This window comes from Pongo abelii, chromosome 6 (genome assembly GCF_028885655.2).
Source record: "Pongo abelii isolate AG06213 chromosome 6, NHGRI_mPonAbe1-v2.0_pri, whole genome shotgun sequence".
NCBI lineage: Eukaryota > Metazoa > Chordata > Mammalia > Primates > Hominidae > Pongo > Pongo abelii.
In genome coordinates, this window is record NC_071991.2 from 40,187,443 (window position 1) to 40,209,109 (window position 21,667).

At 43.5% G+C, this 21,667-nt stretch overlaps 1 protein-coding gene across 1 annotated transcript in view; it reads right to left on the bottom strand.

Moving 5' to 3' along the window:
• Nucleotides 1-21,667, bottom strand: part of LOC134761756 (uncharacterized) — a 30,947-nt gene that overhangs the window by 5,338 nt on the left and 3,942 nt on the right. The gene's annotated exons all lie outside the window — the stretch shown is intronic.

Sequence of the window (21,667 nt, forward strand, 5' to 3'; positions counted from 1 at the left end):
TCATCTGAACTATAGCCTGTTCTAGAACTTCTGGGTTGCCGTAACCCTTTTCTAGTAAGCAATTTGTGGAGTAAATCAAAACTGCAAATTAATTTTATGCTTTGGTTGATAACCTAGACAGCCACTTGCTTCCCTTAATTTCTTCCATCATTTACAATGGCTTGGAAGAAACTGCTAAGTCTTCCTTCATTGTTTATCAACATTGTAATTGCTTAGGAGGTAAACTAGGCCAGCCTTTTCTTCCCCTAATGTTTAAGAAAAAAACTGAATTGTGTCCATTTATCCTGGCCAGGTTGGTCTCAGGAACCCCTTTACACTTAAATTTACTGAATACCCCCAAGGAGGTTTTATCTTTCTAGGCTTTATCCATAGATACTTACCATTTTAGAAGCTGAAACTTTTTTTTTTTTTTTTTTTTTTTTTTGAGACGGAGTCTTGCTCTGTCGCCAGGCTGGAGTACAGCGGTGCAATCTCAGCTCACTTTAACCTCCGCCTCCCGAGTTCAAGCGATTCCCCTGCCTCAGCCTCCCAAGTAGTTGTGATTACGGGCACATGCCACCACGCCCGGCTAATTTTTTGTATTTCAGTAGAGACGGGGTATTACCATGTTGGCCAAGATGGTCTTAATCTCCTGACCTCGTGATCTACCCATCTCAGCCTCCCAAAGTGTTGGGATTACAGGTGTGAGCCACCGCGCCGGCCAAGAAGCTGAAACATTTTCAAGACAAAAATAACAAGTACACATTCCATCAGCTATCAGAGCAATTATATCATAATGTCATTTAGCCTCTGGAAAACTCCACTGTAAACTTATGAGAGAATGAAAGTGGAAAATGCGAATGTTCTTATGAACATAGTTTTGAACTCTTGGGCTCCTGAGTCTCGGGCAACCCTAGGGGATTCTAGATCACACTCTTGAGAACCACTAACTAGACTAATAAGTAAATAGTGCCTTTCTGAAAATGAGGGATGGTTTTTTATATATATAAAATATAGATAGATAGATAGATAGCTTAATCCTTTAGTTCTCGTATATTTTCTTTATATTAGAAGCTCCTGCTACAAAATGCCCACACTGCCCCGGCCCCCCCAACACAAAACATACGTAACTTTCCTGTGATTGTCCACTTCTACAATCTCTTAAGTGGTTCTCAATGCTGGCTGCAGAACCACCTGGAAAGCTTTGAATACTGATGCCCAGGCACCACCACAGACCAACTGAATCAATCTTTGAGACACAGACATGGAGTTTTTTGGTAATGCTTTGCCTTTTTGAGTTCCCCAAGGTGATTCTAGTCTACAGTCAGGGGTGAAACCAGTGGCCTGTGGGATTTTAAGGTATAAAGAAGGGAAAAGGGTTGGGAATCTCTGCCAGAGGAAAACAAGAGTATAGCAGAACATTCCTTGAATGTATGGCTTTCACCTCCCAACCACTGTGCCTAAATTACCACTTAAACCTCTAAAATAACTCATCTTGAGAAAAGTTTGTAAATGGAATCCTTGAGTATTGATATTAGTAGCCCCTCACTGGGAAAATCTGGGGTTTTACTAGCACAGAGGAACCCTTAGCATGCATCAGAGTCACTTAGAGGGCTGGTTAAAACATGGATTACTGAGTTTCTGATTTAGCAGTTCTAGAGGGAATGTTAAGTTGCATTTCTTTTTTTTTTCCCCCGCCTTGAGACAGAGTTTCACTCTTGTTGCCCAGGCTGGAGTGCAATGGCGTGATCTCGGCTCACTGCCACCTCCACCTCCCAGGTTCAAGTGATTCTCCTGCCTCAGCCTCCCGAGTAGCTGGGATTACAGGCACGTGCCACTGCGCCCAGCTAATTTTTGTATTTTTAGTAGAGACAGGGTTTCTCCATGTTGGCCAGGCTGGTCCCAAACTCCTGACCTCAGGTGATCCACCCGCCTTGGCCTCCCAAAGTGCTGGGATTATAGGCGTGAGCTACCGTGCCCAGCCTTAAGTTGCATTTCTAACAAGTTCCCAGATAATGCTGATCCTGCTGATTTGAGGACCATGCTTGGGGACTAACTGCAGAAATCACAAAAGTTACGGGAAGAATTAGCTTAGTTGCCAACTGACAGAGGTCTCAGGTAGTATTTGCCCTGATGAGTTAGTCTGCTATAGTGCTGCTGAGGCTGGGTTTGGTTCACTAGAAACCCTGTAGATGGTTTGAATTTTTCACATTCATGTGAAGTTTGTTACTGTACAAGTTTAAACAATAGATGCAGCCAGGCTACAGCCTGAAGAGCTGCATTAGAGCAAATGCCTGGAGGAAAAGGGATATTACCTTTATAGTTTTTGTATTTTTTCATGTCATGACTATCCCTGACTCTGTTCTAAACTAACAGTGTGATTTGGGGCAAGTACCTTCAGTACCAAAATCTTTTTTTTTTTTTTTTTGAGACGTAGTCTCACTCTGTCACCCAGGCTGGAGTGTAGTGGCGTGATCTCAGCTCACTGCAACCTCCACCTCCCGGGTTCAAGCAATTCTCTGCCTCAGCCTCCTGAGTAGCTGGGATTACAGGCACCCGCCGCCATGCCCAGCTAATTTTTTCTTTTTATTTTTAGTAGAGACGGGGTTTTGCCAAGTTGGCCAGGCTGGTCTTGAACTCCTGACCTCGTGATCCACCTGCCTTAGCCTCCCAAAGTGCTGGGATTACAGGCGTAAGCCCCCGCGCCCGGCCCCAAAATCTTTTAATAACCATTCTTAGATCGTTTGTAAATTCATTCAGTTAATTATTGGGTAGCTGCTATATTCCAGGTATTGTACTAGGGTAGAGGATACGGTTGTCGTTCATGTGGGACTTATAGTTTAGTGGGTTGGGAGAAAGAAGAGGAAGCTTTTAGGAAGAACTAGTCTCCCTAGCTACAACCAGGCCTCCATTCGAGCAATAGATAATTTGATTTGCAACATCGTTCCTGAACCAGACATTTACTCCTTACAAGAGACAGCCCCATTGAAATTTAAAAGAAAAGGAAATATTCCCTACACAACACAGATGTTTAACTTATCTTAGACATCCATGGTACCTTATGTAGACCCCTCAGTGGACCTAATTAAGGTCTCCAAACTAGTTAATGACAAGAGCAAACATACATCTAAATTAGCTCTCTTATCTGACACCATGTTGTTACAGAAAGGACAAACTTCTTACTCCTATGCTGTGTGTCTGAGATGACACAACAAATCCACTGGCAGTTTGTAGAACAGAGGTTGGAGAGAATGGACTAAGTCTCTCAAGCCTGTGGGTAACACAGAGATTGCCCTAGACTCAACCCTCACACACACTTCCCCATCTTCTCACATGCAGGACTGTACGAGGAATTCCTCCACGCAGCCCTGGACTGTACTCACACTCTCAAAATCATCCCATCCTTTGCCTCATTTACTCAGTACCCCTTATAGTTGGTGGCAATTTCTTTTCTTTTTTGAAGTTATAGTCTCCAAACTTTCTTTTATTACAAAATTAATGCAACTCATTTTTACAAAGATGAACAGTATAGATTCTCTGTAAAGAAATAAATGAATGTGCCTTCTTTCCCCAAACCTACTCTTTAAAGATAACTGCTGTTAAACAATTTAGTATGCATCCTTTTGTAATTTTTTAATGAAGTATTTTTTAAATCTCACAGTGTTAAGTGACCATCACATTTATGTATGTATTAATATATATTGAAAAAAATTGTATTAGCTCAGTAAATAAAATGATAATGAATTTATGTCGAGCACACTGATCACACTGATGAATTTTTCCTGAAGCTTTCTTTTCTTTTTTTTTTTTTTTTTTTTGAGACGGAGTCTAGCTCTGTAGCCTAGGCTGGAGTGCAGTGGCGTAATCTCGGCTCACTGCAACCTCTGCTCCTGGGGTTCAAGTGATTCTCCTGCCTCAGCCTCCCGAGTAGCTGGGACTACAGGTGCCCACCATCATGTCTGGCTAAGTTTTGTATTTTTAGTAGAGACGGGATTTTGCTATGTTGGCCAGGCTGGTCTCAAACTCCTGACCTCATGATCTGCCAGCCTCGGCCTCCCAAAGTGCTGGGATTACAGGCGTAAGCCACCCCGCCTGGCCTCCTGAGGCATTTTCTAACATACATGTCTTATATTGAGCTGTGCACAAGGCCCACAAATCTTAGGCAGAAATAATTTTTTTTTTTTTTTGCCCTATACCATGCCGAGATTTTTTTCTTTTGCAGAAATAAATTGAAAAGTAATTTCAGACCGGGTGCGGTGGCTCATGCCTGTAATCTCAGCACTTTGGGAGGCCGAGGAGGGCGGATCACCTGAGGTCAGAAGTTTGAGACCAGACTGACCAACATGGAGAAACCCCGTCTCTACTAAAAATACAAAATTAGTTGGGCATGGTGGCACATGCCTGTAATCCCAGCTACTAGGGAGGCTGAGGCAGGAGAATCACTTGAACCTGGGAGGCGGAGGTTGTGGTGAGCCGAGATCGCACCATTGCACTCCAGCCTGGGCAACAAGAGCGAAACTCCGTCTCAAAAAAAAAAAAAAAGAAAGAAAAGTAATTTCATTCTTTCTTCTAGGCCTCATTTAATCAGACTCAGATAAGTACATCTCATGTAATGGTAAAATGAAAATTCTTGGTCTTCAGCCAGGCGTGGTGGCTCACGTTTATAATCCCAGCACTTTGGGAGGCCAAGGTGGGCGGATCATGAGGTCAGGAGTTCGAGATCAGCCTGGCCAATATGGTGAAACCCTGTCTCTACTAAAACTTAAAAAAAAAAAAAATTAGCCAGGCGTGGTGGCGCGCACCTATAGTCCCAGCTACTCAGGAGGCTGAGGCAGAAGAATCGCATGAACCCGGGAGGCGGAGGCTGCAGTGAGCCAAGATTGTGCCACTGCATTCCAGCCTGGACAACAGAGTGAGACTCCGTCTCAAAAAAAAAAAAATCACCTAATAGGTGCATATTTCCCTTTGAGGTAAACAACTTACATTTAAAATGAACAAGTTGGCCAGGCACGGTGGCTCATGCCTGTAATTCCAGCACTTTGGGAGGCTGAGGCAGGTGGATCATTTGAGGTCAGAAGTTCGAGACCAGCCTGGCCAACATGGTGAAACCCCATCTCTACTAAATATACAAAAATTAGCCAGGTGTGGCAGAACACACCTGTAATCCCAGCTACTCGGGAGGCTGAAGTAGAATTGCTTGAACCTTGGAGGTGGAGGCTGCAGTAAGCCGAGATTTGCACTGCTGCACTCCAGCCTGGGCGAGGTGACAGAGCGAGACTCCGTCTCAAAAAAATAAAATAAAATGAACAAGTCACTAAATGAAGTGATTCTCCGCTGATAATTCACTGGATGAAGGAGTACTGGGATCCAATTGGCCTTATGAGACGATTGCTAAGTTTAAGAATAAGAAAATGTATTGTCTTTACTGGCTTGTTATATGACCTTAAGTGAGTTGTTTCTCTGCATAAAAAAATCCCTGCCCTTATTTACATCTAGCTGCTTCTGGCCTTGAAGCTTTGGCTTGGAATTCTGAAAGAGTTTTTTGTTTTTTTTTTAATTGGGTCCTCTATCATGCATAGTTCAGAACATAAAGGCAGGTTCCTCACCTTCTAGTATAAATAACATAAAAAGAGAAAGCATGCTAGGTGTTCTGGCAGAATGGCAGAAAACAAACTTCTGAAGGAAGAAGAGCTGTTGTCAGCGATGTGGAATGTTCTAGTCCAGCAGCTGCTGATTTTCTGGCAGTGAAAACCCAGCTGGTGACATCACTTAGGCAAGTGACTCATCAAAGCAGTGCTCGTTTATCTGCTCCTCATCTGACCCCACATCTTTTCTGGTGGGGACTGCAAACTCTCTTTTGATTACACCTGCTGAACTCTCCCAAACCTTTGTCAGCTATAGGTTTTCTCTTTTGTGGGCAAGACTTAGGATAGAGACAAGCGTGGGAATTATCAGGGTTTGTTGCAGTGTTTTATATTGTACCTACCATTTTGCCTTCAAAGGTCACACTTTGAAGCCAGGGCCAGGCAGGTGGCTCCTGATCCCAGCACTTTGAGATGCTGAAGTGGGTGCCTCGTTTGAGTTCAGGAGTTCAAGACCAGCCTGGGCAACATGGTGAGACCTCACCTCTATTAAAAAATATAAAAAATTAGCCAGGCATGGTGCCACATGCCTGTAGTCCCAGCTACTTGGAAGGCTGAGGTGGGAGGATCACCCAACCCTGGGAGATCAAGCCTGCAGTGAGCCATGATGATACCGCTGCACTCCAGCCTCGTCAACAGAATGAGACCCTGTCTCAAAAGAAGCGGGGCTCGGGAGGGGAGCCAGCTCTGTCATTTTCCCTGCAAGCTGCTCCCATTCACCCTCTGGGGCTAGGCCTGACATCATTGCTGGGGTGTGTTCTAGAGCACCTTCTCCCCATGTCTGTGTGGGTTTTCTCTGGGTACTCTGGTCTCCTCCCACATCCCAAAGATGTGCAGGTTAGGTTCCTTGGCATGTCTAAAGTGTCCCAGTCTGAGTTCATGTGCCGTGTGTGGAATGGCATTCAGTCCAGGATTGGCTCCCACCTTGCACCCTCAACTGCCAGGATAGGCTCCAGCCACCCAACAACCCTGAACTGGAATAAATGGGTTAGAAAATCAATGTATGGATAAATGAATAAAAATTATTATAAAATAAAAATTGGTAAAGAATATGATAATTATACAAATGCATGACAATAGACAATGAACAATGAGGAATGAAATTGCTCAGTGAGCCTGCCAAATGTGTGATTGTTTTTTAACTGTGTGGTAGCAGAGGCCATTCCTTACAAATTTTGCTTTATAAACATTTATTCCTTAATTTAACCCACCCCACTATGACAGTCATCACTCATTCATTCACCAAAAATCAGGCAAATAATTATCCTACTTGTTTTCATTAATCTTTTTTTTTTTTTTTTTGAGATGGAGTCTCACTCTGTCATCCAGGCTGGAGTGCAGTGGCATAATCTCGGCTCACTGCAACCTCCGCCTCCCGGATTCAAGCAATTCTCTTGCCTCAGCCTCCTGCATAGCTGGGACTACAGGTGTGTGCCACCACGCCCGGCTAATTTTTTTTGTATGTTTAGTACAGACTGGGTTTCACAATGTTGGCCAGGCTGGTTTTGAACTCCTGACCTCAGGTGATCTGCCCACCTTGGCCTCCCAAAGTGCTAGGATTACAGGCGTGAGCCACCGTGTCCAGCCTGTTTTTATTAATCTTTCTTAAATTTATGTATAGCTCAAATTTATTTCAATGTTTAATATTAGAAGCTTTTTGGGTCTTTATTTAGAAGTTTGTTGATGTTTTTGTGACCAGAAATATGCTGTAGGAACTTAACTCTTGTTTATATCAATTACCCGGTCAACCTGAAAAAAAAGACACTAGAAAAAAATTATCTCTAAATATGTTGGGTGTTGGGTTTACTCTGGAATAGAAATAAGGATTATAATCTGGAGTGCAGCCGGGCGCAGTGGCTCACACCTGTAATCCCACCACTTTGAAAGGCTGAGGTGGGCAGATCACCTGAGGTCAGGAGTTCGAGATCAGCCTGGCCAACATGGCGAAACCCCGTCTCTACTAAAAATACAAAAAAAAAAATTAGCCAGGCATGGTGGCATGCGCCTGTAATCCCAGCTACTTGGGAGGCTGAGGCAGGAGAATCGCTTGAACCTGGGAGAAAGAGATTGCAGTCAGCCAAGATTGCGCCACTGCAGTCCAGCCTGGGCGACAGAGTGAGACCCTGTCTCAAAAAAAAAAATAAATAAAGAAAAAAAATAAATCTAGAGTGCATGAAATGGCAAGCTACAAGTGCATTTAGTGAGGGAAGGGTGAGGGGAGCTTTTATTAGCAAAAAGAGATTACATAAGCTGCTTGGAAACAGAGTTCATCACTTCCAGAGGTTCAAAGCCAGAGTTGTCAGTTCCTTGGTGGAGATACAAGTGTTCTTTCAAGAACATCTTAACCGAATTACTGAAGTCCTAAAGAATGTCTAGTGATAAACCTTATCAAAGCAGGAGATTTGTGAAGGATATGAAAGGATTTTTAGAAAGTCCTTGGAAACAGTTCTTATATCAGATATGCAAGCATGAGCCTCCTCTCCTTCAGACCTTCCTGGTCCTACTTTGCCTGGGTCTGAGAAAAGTGATTTCTTCCTGGTATCTCTAACTTTCACAAGCCTATGATAAAATTGGTTTTGTTAAAAAACAATTTAACTTGAAGTTCTGTTTCCAAGAACCTATCAATGACATTAAGTGAGGACTTATATCCTAACCCTCTTCATTTATGGCAAGCTAAGAAATTTTGTACTTGGAATGACAAAGGCATTTCCTTATTTTTAGATCTTCTCTTCACTGACTACAAGTAAAATATGAAGAGCCTCAGAATATTGTTTAAAACAGTGTTCCCGGCTGGGTGCAGTGGCTCATGCCTGTAATCCCAGCACTTTGGGAGGCCAAGGAGGGCAGATCATGACGTCAAAAGATTGAGACCATCCTGGCCAACATGGTGAAACCCTGTCTTTACTAAAAATACAAAAATTAGCTGGGCATGGTGGCGTGTGCCTGTAGTCCCAGCTACTCGGGAGGCTGAGGCAGGAGAATCGCTTGAACCCAGGAGGCAGAAGTTGCAGTGAGCTGACATCACACCACTGCACTCCAGCGTGACAGAGCAAGACTCCGTCTCAAAAAACAAAACAAAACTAAAAACAGGGTTCCCCAATTCCTGGGCCACAGACCAGTACTGGGTCCTTGGCCTGTAACAGGAAGTAAGCAGCCAACGAGTGAACATTACTGCCTGAGTTCCCACTGGTTCCACCTCCTGTCAGATCAACAGCGGCATTAGATTCTCATAGGAGCACAAACCCTATTGTGAACTTCGCATTCAATGGATCTAGGCTGTATGCTCCGTATGAGAATCTAATGCCTGATGATCTGTCACTGTCTTCCATCCCCCCTGAGATAGGACTGTCTAATTGCAGGAAAACAAGCTCAGGGCTCCCACTGACTCTACATTATGATGAATTGTACAATTATTTCATTATATATCACAAAGTAATAATAATAAAGTGCACAATAAATGTAATGCATTTGAATCATCCCCAAACCATCCCCCTGCCTAGGACATGGAAAATTTGTCTTCCATGAAATCGGTCCCTGGTGCCAAAAATATTGGAGACTGCTAGTTTAAAAAGAGTAAATTATACCTGTAATCCCAGCAATTTGGGAGGTTGAGGCAGGTGGATTACCTGAGCTCAGGAGTTCAAGACCAGGCTAATATGGTGAAACCCTGTCTCTACGAAAAAAAAAAAAAATAGCCAGGCGTGGTGGCACATGCCTGTAGTCCTAGCTACTCAGGAGCCTGAAGCAGGGGGATCGCTTGAATCCAGGAGACAGAGGTTGCAGTGAGCTGAGATTGCACCACTGCACTCCAGACTGGGTGACAGAGCAAGACTCCATCTCAAAAAAAAATAAATAAAGTAAATTATAGATAAATAGGTCTTTTTTTTTAATAAACAGATGCCCACAGATGTTGGCATTCTATACACTATTCTTTTTTTCTTTTTTTAGTCTAACTTTAAAATAGATAATACATTTTCATGGTTCAAAATTGAAATAACAGGCTAGGCACGATGGCTCATGCCTGCAATCCAAGCACTTTGGGAGGCTGAGGCAGGTGGATCACTTGAGGTCAGGAGTTCAAGACCAGCATGGCCAACATGGCAAAACCCATCTCTACTAAAATTTTTTTAAAAGTAGCTTGGCGTGGTGGCAGGTGCCTATAATCCCAGCTACTCAGGAGGCTGAGGTGGGAGAATTTCTGGAACCCAGGAGGCAGAGGTTGCAGTGAGCAGAGATTGTACCACTACACTACTGCACTCCACCCTGGGCAACAGAGTGGGACTCTGTCTCCAAAAAAAAATAAAATAAAATAAAAAATAAAAATAAAATAATAAATAATAATTGAAATAACATAAAATGGAGATTGAGAAATCTTGATCCTAACTCTGTCTCTATCCATCCTCTTCGTTACCATGAGTAGCATTCGCCTTGGACAGTCCCATTTTGTCTGTCTCAGTATGCCATCAGTTTAGCATTTGTCCCAGATTTTTCAGTCTTTACAAGGTAATATGATTTTTACTTTTACTAGAATAAGCAGGGATTAGCTTACTAGACCTCTACTTTGTATTCCTAGCTTGTCATGGTCTAGTATCGTGCTCAATGAACAGAGTTCTCCCTTGAACACCTCGTTGAATTTGAAAAAAGACCAGCAATGACGTCCCTGTGCTTGACCCTCCCAAACTCAATGTAACATTTTCTCTCAAGTCAGCATGGACAGCACTTACTGACAAAACAGTGCACTTGGAGTGGCTGGGAAGAGCTAATTCCTTCTGTAGTTGTGGTGGTTGGAGAAGTTTTTCAGGCTGCTATCTGGGATCAGTAATAAATGATAGGCTAGTGATGTATGAACCATGTACAGAGAGAACTCTAAACGTTCTTGCTACAACTATTTTACCATTTATTGTATGGTAGAAATCTATATTTGTTATTTGATAATTTTTCTATTTTGCAATAAGCCTTTTCTTCAATAATGAGCTTAAAAGGTGTCTAAAAAATACCTAAGTGAATACTGAATTTCCATTTCTGTGTATAACCTGCACATATTTTTTGTTGACATTTACTATCAATGCCATATCAAGATCAATAACCAGGCTGGGCGTGGTGGCTTACACCTGTAATCCCAGAACTTTGGGAAGCCAAGGCTGGTGGATCACTTGAGGTCAGGAATTCAAGACCAGCCTGGCAAACATGGTGAAATCCCACCTATACTAAAAATACAAAAATTAGCCAGGTGTGGTGGCAGGCGCCTGTAATCCCAGCTGCTCAGGAGGCTGAGGCAGGAGAATCACTTGAGCCCAGGAGGCAGAGGTTGCAGTAAGCCAAGATCACGCCACTGCAATCCAGCCTGGGTGACAGGGCGAGATTCTGTCTCATAAAATAAAAAGATCAATAACCACAGGAAATCCAGTAGACATAAATTTTCTGTAGAAGTATCTGCATCTACTTCAAAACTTAGCAATTACCTTAAATAAACATTACCCAGAGGCCAGGCACAGTGACTCATGCCTGTAATCCCAGCACTTTGGGAGGCTGAGGTGGGTGGATCACTTGAGGTCAGGAGTTCAAGACTAGCCTGGCCAACATGGTGAAATCCCATCTCTACCAAAAATACAAAAATTACCTGGGCGTGGTGGCGGGTGCCTGTAATCCCAGCTATTTGGGAGGCTGAGGCAGGAGAACCACTTGAACCCAGGAGGCAGAGGTTGCAGTGAGCTGAGATAGTGCCACTGCACTCCAGCCTGGGTGACAGAGCAAAACTCTGTCTCAAAAAAAAAAAAAAAATTTACCCAGAGACAATGATTTAATTAATACAATTAATACAGAAGGTACACTTACAAATCACTCTGTGAAGCAAGACTTTTTACTTAAATAAATTGACTTTTTAATTAATTTCACTCATCTTCTCATCTTCAATTCAGAGTTTTCTTATGCCCATACAAAAAGTGAAGCCATGGCTCTTAATATGCAGACTAGACTAGATATATGTGACTACATAGAACTTCCAGTTACGTGATGCCAATTTTATCAGTAACATCTTCAGATTCAAATAGAAAAACTGACTTCATTAATTTTGGTAAGTTTCAAATTTTTCACTCAATTCTTTTAATCAGTGTTGAAGTAAAACAATCTGATATTTTAATGTTACTAGGAAATTAGTTTAAAAGTTCAACAATTCTGGGACCTGTCGGGGAAGCACTGCGGGGACGGAAAGCGTTAGGAAAAAGATCTAATGCATGCTGGCCTTAATACCTAGGTGATGGGTTGATTTGTGCAGCAAACCATCATGGCACATGTTTATCTATGCAACAAACCTGCACATTCTGCACATGTACCCAGGAACTTAAAAAAAAAATTTTTTAAGTTCAATAATTAAAATTGTATTTGTGATAATACAAAGTTGGGTGGAGCAGAGCATTGTAATACAAAAATGTATTTAATGAATTAGGAAATCAGTGGAGGATAAATGTACTTGGAATTGGATGTAGTGTACATATAATTCATAATAATGACCAAGCAAGCTGTTTTATTCTACCAACTAAAATAGAAGATGTAGTTGTCAAATTTTAACAAGTTTTGAGTAACTAACCTACAAAATTGCTGTGATAAAGTAGATGTTGAATCTAAAAAGCACTTTGGCTCACACCTGCAATCTCAGCACTTTGGGAGGCTTAACTGGGAGGAACGCTTGAGGCCAGCCTGGGCAACATAGCAAGACTTCATCTATATAAAAGAAATTTTTTTTTAATTAGCTAGCGTGGTGGCAGGCATCTGTAGTCCTAGCTAATTAGGAGGCTTAGGCAGGAGAATCACGTGAGCCCAGGACTTCAAGGCAGCAGAGAGCTATGATTGCACCACTGCACTCCAGCCTGGGCAACGGAGAGAGACTCTGTCTCAAAAAATAATAATAATAAATTTTTAAAAAGCACTTCAGCATGGCAGGTTTTGCCCATCATCCTTTTTAGAAATGTTTAAGCCTTTGAAAATCAACCTATCCTAGCATGGCACATGTATACATATGTAACTAACCTGCACATTGTGCACATGTACCCTAAAACTTAAGGTATAATAATAATAAATAAATAAAAAAGAAAATCAACCTATCCTATACTGAAATTTTTGATAAATGAAGCCTCTAAATTTTGGTAGTATTTTATTGATTGATTGATTGATTGATTGAGAAGGAGTTTCACTCTTGTTGCCCAGGCTGGAGTCCAAGGGGGTGATCTCAGTTCACTGCAACCTCCGCCTCCCGCGTTCAAGTGATTCTCCTGCCTCAGCCTCCTGAGTAGCTGAGATTACAGACGTCCACCACAACGCCCAGCTAATTTTTTGTATTTTTAGTAGAGATGAGGTTTCACCATGTTGGCCAGGCTGGTCTCAAACTCCTAACCTCAGATGAGCCACTTGCACCCAGTTGATAGTATTTTATTTAAAATCAATTGGGAACCTTTCATCTGAGCATTGAAAGAATAGAATGATAAGAAACTTCGACCAGGTGCAGTGGCTCATGTCTGTGATCCCAAGCACTTTGAAAGGCCACGGCAGGTGGATCACGAGGTCAGGAGTTCGAGACCAGCCTGGCCAATATGGTGAAACCTTGTCTCTACTAAAAATAAAAAAATTAGCTGGGCATGGTGGTGGGTGTCTGTAATCCCAGCTACTTAGGAGGCTGAGGCAGGAGAATTGCTTGAACCCAGGAGGTGGAGTTTGGAGTGAGCCGAGATTGCCACATTGCACTCCAGCCTGGGTGACAGAGTGAGACTCCAACTCTGAAAAAAAAAAAAAGAGAGAGAAACATCAGGCCAGGCGCAGTGGCTCAGGCTTGTAATCCCAGCACTTCAGGAGGCCAAGGCAGGCAGATCACTTGAGGTCAGGAGTTCAAGACCAGCCTGGCCGACATAGTGAAACCCAGTCTTTCCTAAAAATACAAAAATTAGCCAGGCACAGTGGCAGGCACCTGTAATCCCAGCTACTCAGGAGGCTGAGGCAGGAGAATTGCTTCAACCTGGGAGGTGGAGTTTGCAGTGAGCCAATACCATGCCACTGCATTCCAGCCTGGGTGACAGAGTGAGACTCCATCTAAAAAAAAAAAAAGAAAGAAAGAAAGAAACTTCAGCTTATGAAGCCCTTACTGAGTTGCAAAGTGTTGAGAGCAATACTTGCAAACAGGAAGACATTAGACTTGATCCCTACCAGGGAAAGTTTGAACAAATAATGATAAATCACTCTGAAATACCTTGGCTTATGGAAAAAATCTTGTAATGCAACTTTTTTTTTTTTTTTTTTTTTTTTTTTTTTTTTTTTTTGAGACAGGTCTTACTCTGTCACCAGGCAGGGGTGCAGTGGCACGATCTCGGCTCACTGCAGCCTCAACCTCCTAGACTCAGGTGATTTTCCCACCTCAGCCTCCAGGGTAGCTGAGGCCACAGGCAGGCACCACCACACCCAGCTAACTTTTTGTATTTATTGTAGACATGGGGTTTTGCTATGTTGCCCAGGCTGGTCTTGAACTCCTGGGTTCAAGCAATCCTCCCACCTCAGCCTCTCAAAGCAATGAATTTTCATTTTTAATTGGATAAATGTATATTCTGGCCAGGCGTGGTGGCTCACGCCTGTAATCCCCACACTTTGGGAGGCCGAGGCTGGCAGATCACCTGAGGTCAGGAGTTTGAGACAGCCTGGCTAACATGGCGAAACCTCGTCTCTCCTAAAAGTACAAAAATTAGCTGGGTGTGGTGGCGCATGCCTGTAATCCCAGCTACTCCGGAGGCTGAGGGAGGAGAATCGTTGACCCTGAGAGGCAGAGGTTGCAATGAGCTGAAATGGCAGCCACTGCACTCCAGCCTGGGTGAGAGAGTAAGACTCTGTCTCAAAAAAAAAAATATATATATATATATATATTCTGTACTGGAATGGAGTGAAATTGAGAGGACTTACTATTTTGTAGCATATAAATTTGATGAAACAGGCTGGGTGGGGTGGCTCACGCCTGTGATCCCAGCACTTTGGGAGGCCAGGGCAGGTGGATCACTTGAGGTCAGGAGTTTGAGACCAGCCTGGCCAACATGGCAAAACCCCGTCTCTACTAAAAATACAAAAAAATTAGCTGGGCATGGTGGCGGGTGCCTGTAGTTCCAGTTACTCAGGAGGCTGAGGCAGGAGAATCACTTGAACGTGGGAGGCAGGGGTTGCAGTGAACTAAGATCCTGCCACTGTACTCCAGCCTGGGCGACACAGTGAGACTCTGGCTCAAAAAAAAAAAAAAGGAAAAAAAAAAATACAAGTTACATTTCTGCAAGAGAAAAAAAAAGTTTCATTTTCCATTTGTGCATTGCTAGTGGATAAAATAGGTAATGCATGCACATTGTACAAATTCTAGTGACCTAAGGTTTTTTTAAAGAAACAATTTTCTTGTAAAAACATTTGTTGCCAATTTACTTTGAATTTACTTCAACATACCCAGTTGAAAGTGGGGCAAAATGAATGAGAATATAAAATAAAGTAAAAGAGGCCATGAGATATTATTGTAGCTGAGTGATGCCAGGTTCATTGCACTATTTGTTTTAATTTCATATGAGCTTAAAGTTTTTGAGAAGAGAAAGTTTAAAAACAAAAAAAAACAAAATCATATGCTGTATCAGTCAACATTCATTCAGGTTCCAGAAAATACAATTTTTTTTGTTTTGATACAGGGTCTCACTCTGTCGCTCAGGCTGGTCTCAAACTCCTGGGCTCAAGGGATCCTCCTACCACCACTTCTGCCTCCCTAAGTGCTGGAATTACACACATGAGCCACTGTGCCCAGCCCATCACTTATTTGAACAGAGACAATATAAGATATCATTAACTGGGTATAATATTGTTAACTACTAGGGCCGGGCGCAGTGGCTCACACCTGTAATCCCAGCACTTTGGAAGCCAAGGCGAGTGGATCATGAGGTCAGCAGTTCGAGACCAGCCTGGCCAACATGGTGAAACCCCGTCTCTACCACAAATACAAAAATTAGCTGGGCGTGGTGGTGGGCACCTGTAACCCCAGCCACTGGGGAGGCTGAGGCAGGAGAATCATTTGAACCCAGGAAGCAGAGGTTGCAGTCTGCTGAGATCTTGCCATTACACTCTAGCCTTGGCGACAGGGCGAGACTCTGTCTCAAAAAACAAACAAACAAACAAACAAAAATATATATATATAACTATATATAAAACTATATATATATATAACTATGTAACTATCTATACTATATATAACTATAGATACAACCATATATATATAGTTAACTACTAAAGGGTAAAAAGAGAACTCTAAGGTGTCATGGAGGTAGCAACTAGCAGCTACCTTGAAAAAATCAAAGGGAAAATCTTAGAAACCTAGAGAAAGGGACCTCTAGAGCTGCAACTCAAACCTCTGAGGAAGTAGCCGGCTGGTGCTGGGGGTTAGGGAAAACTAGGCTGGTTTTTCAAGAGTCTGAAAAACTGAGTCAGCTGCTGCTACCTAACGAACTGCTCCTGCCAGAGTGAAGTCCTGAATAAGTGACACTCAGAGAAACAGAAAGTGGACCGGAGGGCGCCTTCAATCTTTCCATTTCCCTCTAGTTCCCCCTATTGGCAAAGCCTAGCAGGGACGCAAAGGCAAAGCAGAAGAGTGTTTTGTAGAGTCCCAGGCATCACAGCTGAGTATAGAAGGGTGGGTGCATCCTGACTGACCTCATTTAGAATTGGGCAGGCTTGGGCCAGGCACACTGGCTCACGCTTGTAATCCCAGCACTTTGGTAGGCCAAGGCGGGTGGATCACAAGGTCAGGAGATCGAGACCATCCTGGCTAACACGGTGAAACCCTGTCTCTACTAAAAATACAAAAAAAAAATTTGCCGGGTGTGGTGGCGGGCACCTTAGTCCCAGCTACTCCGGAGGCTGAGGCAGGAGAATGGCGTGAACCCGGGAGGCAGAGCTTGCAGTGAACCGAGATCGCGCCACTGCACTCCAGCCTGGGCGACAGAACGAGACTCCGTCTCCAAAAATAAAAATAAAAATAAAGAAAAATTGGGCAGGTTCTAGCTCATGTGAGTAGCTGCCTTGCCACTGCAATCTGCCCTAAACCTTTCCAGGAATTTTTACAAAATAATAGTAATAATAATAATACAGTCATGTGCCACATAGGGCATTTATTTGTGGCCCTATAAGACTACAATGAAATTGAAAAATTCCTATTGCCTATATCACCATCTTAGCCATTATAACTTCTTAGTGCCAGGCATTACCCACGTTTCTGGTGATGCTTGTGTAAACAAACCTACTGGCTGCCAGTTGTATAAAAGTATAGCACTTGCAATTATGTACAATATATAATTGCTAATGATAATAAAAAACTATGTTACTGATACTTTTTTTTTTTTTTGAGACGGAATCTTGCTCTGTGGCCCAGGATAGAGTGCAGTAGTGTGATCTCGGCTCACTGCAACCTCCACCTCCCAGGTCCAAGCAATTCTCCTGCCTCAGCCTCCTGAGTAGCTGGAATTACAGATGTGTGCCACCACACCCAGCTAATTTTTGTATTTTTAGAGAGACAGTGTTTCACCATGTTGGCCAGCTGGTCTCGAACTCCTGGCCTCAGGTGTCTGCCAGCCTCGGCCTCCCAAAGTGCTGGATTACAGGCATAAGCCACCGCGCCCAGCCATTACTGGTACTTTTTATCAACATTTTATTTATTTATTTATTTTTTTTTTTTTGAGACAGAGTCTCACTCTGTCGCCCAGGCTGGAGTGCAGTGGCTCGATCTCAGCTCACTGCAACCTCCGCCCCAGGTTCAAGCGATTCTCCTGTCTCAGCCCCCCGAGTAGTTGGGACTACAGGCATCTGCCACCACGCCCGGCTAATTTTTGTATTTTTAGTAGAGACGGGGTTTCACCATGTTGGCCAGGCTGGTCTCAAGTTCCTGACCTCAAGTGATCAGCCCACCTCGGCATCCGAAAGTGCTGGGATTACAGGCGTGAGCCACCACGCCTGGCCCTTTATCGTTATTTTAGAGCGTACTCCTTCTACTCATAAAAAAGAACTGTAAAACAGTCTCAGGCAGGTCTTTCAGGAGGGATCCACAAGAAGGCATTGTTATCACAGGACATGACAGCTCCATATGTGTTAATGCCCTTGAAGACATTCCAGTGTGACAAGATGTGGAGCTGGAAGACAGTGATATTGATGATCCTCACCCTGTATAGACCAAGGCTAATATGTGTGTTTGTTTCTTCGTTTTTAACATACAAGTTTTTAAAAGTGAAAAAACAATTTTTTAAATCAAAAATAGACCAAGTGCCATGGCTCACGGGTCTGTAATCCCATGACTCTGGGAGGCAAAGCAGGGAAGGATCACTTAAGTCCAGGAGTTGGAGACCAGCCTGGGCAACACGGTGAAACCCCATCTCTACAAAAAATACAAAAATTTGCCGGGCCTCGTGATATGTGCCCATAGTCCCAGCTACTCAGGAGGCTGAGGTGAGAGAATCACCTGAGCCCAGGAAGCGAAGATTGCAGTGAGCTGAGATCGCGCCATTGCACTGCAGCCTGGGTGGCAGAGTAAAATCCCTTCTCAATAAAAAGCAAAAAGCTTACAGAATATGGATATGAAGAAATAAAATATTTTGTGCAGTCATACAGGGTATTTGTTTTAAGCTAAGTGTTTTACAAAAACTCAAAAAAATTTTTTTAATGTAAAGGTTTATAAAGTTAAAAAGTTACAGTAAGGTAAGGTTAACCTATTATTGAAGAAAAATATTTTTATAAATTTAGAGGAGCCTATGCACAGTGTTCATAGTCTCCAGTACTATAGAGTATAAAGTCCTAGGCCTTCACATTCATTCACCACCCCACTCACTGAATCATTCAAAGCAACTTCCAGTCCTGCAAGCTCCATTTATGTTAAGTGCCCTATACAGGTGTACTATTTTGTATCTTTTTTGGGGTTTTTGTTTGTTGGTTGGTTTGTTTGTTTTTTGAGACAGAGTTTCGCTCTTGTTGCTCAGGCTGGAGTGCAACGGCACGATCTCAGCTCACTGCAACCTCTGCCTCCCAGGTTCAAGCGATTCTCCTGCCTCAGCCTCCCCAGTAGCTGGGATTACAGGCACGTGCCACCACACCCAGCTAATTTTTGTATTTTTAGTAGAGATGGGGTTTCACCATGTTGGCCAGGCTAATCACGAACTCCTGACCTCAGGTGATCCGCCCGCCTCAGCTTCCCAAAGTGTTGGGATTATAGGCATGAGCCACCCCCGCCCAGCCTTGTATCTTTTATACTGTATTTTTACTGTTCCTTTTCTATGTTTAGGTATACAAATATTTACCATTATGTTACAGTAGTATTCAGCACTAGTAACATGCTGTACAGATTTGTAGCCTAGGAGCAACAGGCTATGCCATATAGCTAGGTGTCTAGTAGGCTATATATATCATCTAGGTTTGTGTAAGTACACTCTATAATGTGAGCACGATGATGAAATTTCCTAATGACACATTTCTCAGAAGGTATCCCCATCAGTAAGCAATGCATGACTGTACTTTAAAAAGGAGAATTTGGCTATCCTTTACAAGAGTAGCCAAAAGAGGCGGGGCGCGGTGGCTCACACCTGTAATCCCAGCACTTTGGGAGGCCGAGGCTGGTGGATCACGAGGTCAGGAGATCGAGACCATCCTGGCTAACACGGTGAAACCCCGTCTCTACTAAAAATACAAAAAAAATTAGCTGGGCATGGTAGCGGGGGCCTCTAGTCCCAGCTACTCGGGAGGCTGAGGCAGGAGAATGGCAGTGAACCTGGGAGGCGGAGCTTGCAGTGAGCCGAGTTCGAGCCACTGCACTCCAGCCTGGGCGACAGAGCGAGACTCCATCTCAAAAAAAAAAAAAAAAGAGTAGCCAAAAGAAAATTTCTGTCTCTTACAGTCTTTGTGATATTTTGAAGAGCACTGCAGCATTAAAATGGAATTTAAAAGTGAACACAGGGATAAAAGCTCCTGCAATCTATGTATAGTAATCTTTAAGGCTGAAGTCTCTAAATGCTAACACACTTCACTGTATCAGCAACACCTCTGCAGAGGTGAAACTGATGGTTAAGGGCAAGGATGGGAGGAGTTTTTGTGTGTGTGTGTGTATGAGTCTTGCTCTCACTTAGGCTGGAAGGCAGTGGCACAATCACAGCTCATTGCATCCTTAAATTCCTGGGCTCAAGTGATCCTTCTCCCTCAGCCTCCTGAGTAGCTGGGACTACATGTGTACGCCACCATGCCTGGCTTATTTTTTTTATTTTTTTATTTTTGAGATGGAGTCTTCCCGTGTCGCCCAGGCTGGACTCCGCTCACTGCAATCTCCACCTCCCGGGTTCATGCCATTCTCCTGCCTCAGCCTCCCGAGTAGCTGGGACTACAGGCGCCCGCCACTACGCCCAGCTAATACTTTGTATTTTTATTAGAGACGGGGTTTCACCACGTTGGCCAGGATGGTCTCGATCTCCTGACCTCGTGATCTGCCCGCCTCGGCCTCCCAAAGTGCTGGGATTACAGGCATGAGCCACCGTACCCGGCTTATTTTTTTTATTTTTCATAGAGATGTGGGTCTCACTATGTCACCCACACTGGTCTCGAACTCCTGGGCTCAAGCGATCCTCCTGCCTTAACCTCCCAAAGTGCTGAGATTACAGGCATGAGCCACTGCACCCAGGGGAGTCTTTTCACTGTATACCCTTTGTACCTTTTGAAATTTTGTATGTGTGAATATCTTGCCCATTCAAAAATTGACTACATTTTTGCAGAGAAAAGTCATTGTCTTAGTTCAGGTTTCCCAGGAAACAAATGGGATTTGCTTTCAAGAGGTAATAGTATGGAATGCTCTTGGGGACATTACTATGAGAAAATAGAGGAAGTAGGATTAAGCAGAAGTTGAACTTCAATGCAGTTAGAGCAAGTCAAAACTAATCACACAAGAAACTCTGGAGCTGGAATGGCCCTTCAGAATTGTCTCAAATTAAGGCAAAAGAGCTAGGCACTATATCCTACATCCACCAGTCACTGGAGGTAGGCCCCCTGAAAAGGAGTGTAAACTTGGGTGATACAGCTTCCTTTGGCCAAGTCCAATTCCTCGGTAGAGATCCCTGAGTAATGATCAGTCAACACTTCCAGGAGCTAAATAAGTGCTCCAGTTTTTTTGTTTTTGTTTTTTTGAGACAGAGTCTTGCTCTGTTGCCCAGGCTGGAGTGCAGTGGCGCCATCTTGGCTCACTGCAACCTCCGCCTCCCAGGTTCAAGTGATTCTTCTGCCTCAGCCTCCCAGAGTAGCTGGGACTACAAGCACGCGCCACTACACCCAGCTAATTTTTGTTTTAGTAGAGATGGGGTTTCACCATGTTGGCCAAGCTGGTCTGGAACTCCTGACCTCAGGTGATCTGCCTGCCTCAGCCTCCCAAAATGCTGAGATTACAGGGATGAGCTACCACACCTGGCCAAGTGCTCCAGTTTTATAAGGAATACGTGAGCTCTGGACTGTGCACTGCAGCATATACTATACCAGTGGTTCTTAAATTTCAGTATGCACCAGAATCCCCTGGAGTGCTTGTAGGTCCCACCCTCAGTGTCAGATTCAGCAGGTCTGGGATGGTGGTGAGAATACATTTCTAACAAGTTCCAAGTGATGCTGATGCTGGTGGTCTAAGGATCACACTTTGAAAACAATTATACTATATATTACTGGGTTAAATCCAGCAACACTGAATAATTTTTTTTTAGAGATACAGTCCGGTTCTGTTGCCTGGCTGGTGAGCAGTGACACGATCATACATAGCTCACTGCAGCCTTGAACTCGTGGGCTCAAGTTCTCTGCCCACCTCAGCCTCTCAACTAGCTGGGATCACAGGCATGCACCACACACTCAGCTAATTTTTTTCTTTTAATTTTTGTAGAAGTGGAGTCTTGCCATGTTGCCCAGGCTGGTCTCAAACTCCTCTCCTGGTGACTCATGCCTTGGCCTCCCAAAGCTTCAGGATTACAGGCATGAGCCACCATCCCCAGCCC